The following is a 677-nucleotide window of genomic DNA, read 5'->3' as shown; positions in this document are numbered from 1 at the left end:
TGGAGTCGAGGACAGTCTGGGGTGGAGTCCATGGGGAGGCGGGAGGCCTGCGGAGTATTCGCGGGCGGGATTCACAGGCTTGTGAGGGGCGAAACAAGCAGAGTGGGGAAGGAGAGCGGCAGCAGCCCAAAGGCACTGCAGGCGATGTTTCTCCAGCAGTTGCACTGTTCGTATGTGGTTGCTCGGTTAATACCTGGCATCGGTGTCAGGTCTTCCCTCACGGTCTCAAAAGTGTTTTAGGTGATTCAAAATCACCTGAATAACAACTTAATTGGGATGTGCACCACAGTGAGGCAAACTGCACTGTGAAGTTGGCTGTTGGTGTTCTGGAAAGCAAACTAACGAGAACTCTGTCTGAACAGGTTGGGGGGAATTGTCAATGTTTATTAAATAAAAGTTAAAAAATACTCAAAGAGTGATATATTAATTTTCAAACTATAACTATATTTAGTTTTGACATATTCATGAACACAGATTCACAGGTGACCTTAAGGGTTATAGTTCCTCAGATAACTTCCTGGGGTCGTCTCTGCTGAGGGGGCATTCCATAGGCACATATTGTTGGATTCTGTACTACTTTTTTGTAACTCATAAGAAATTAAATAGCACTCGGGACTACCTCAGGTATCACAAAATAAAATGCAGACATTTATGAATATCGGGATCCTGAAAAAACA

This window comes from Geospiza fortis, unplaced genomic scaffold (genome assembly GCF_000277835.1).
Source record: "Geospiza fortis unplaced genomic scaffold, GeoFor_1.0 scaffold25, whole genome shotgun sequence".
NCBI lineage: Eukaryota > Metazoa > Chordata > Aves > Passeriformes > Thraupidae > Geospiza > Geospiza fortis.
Note: the sequence above shows the minus strand (reverse complement) of the source record.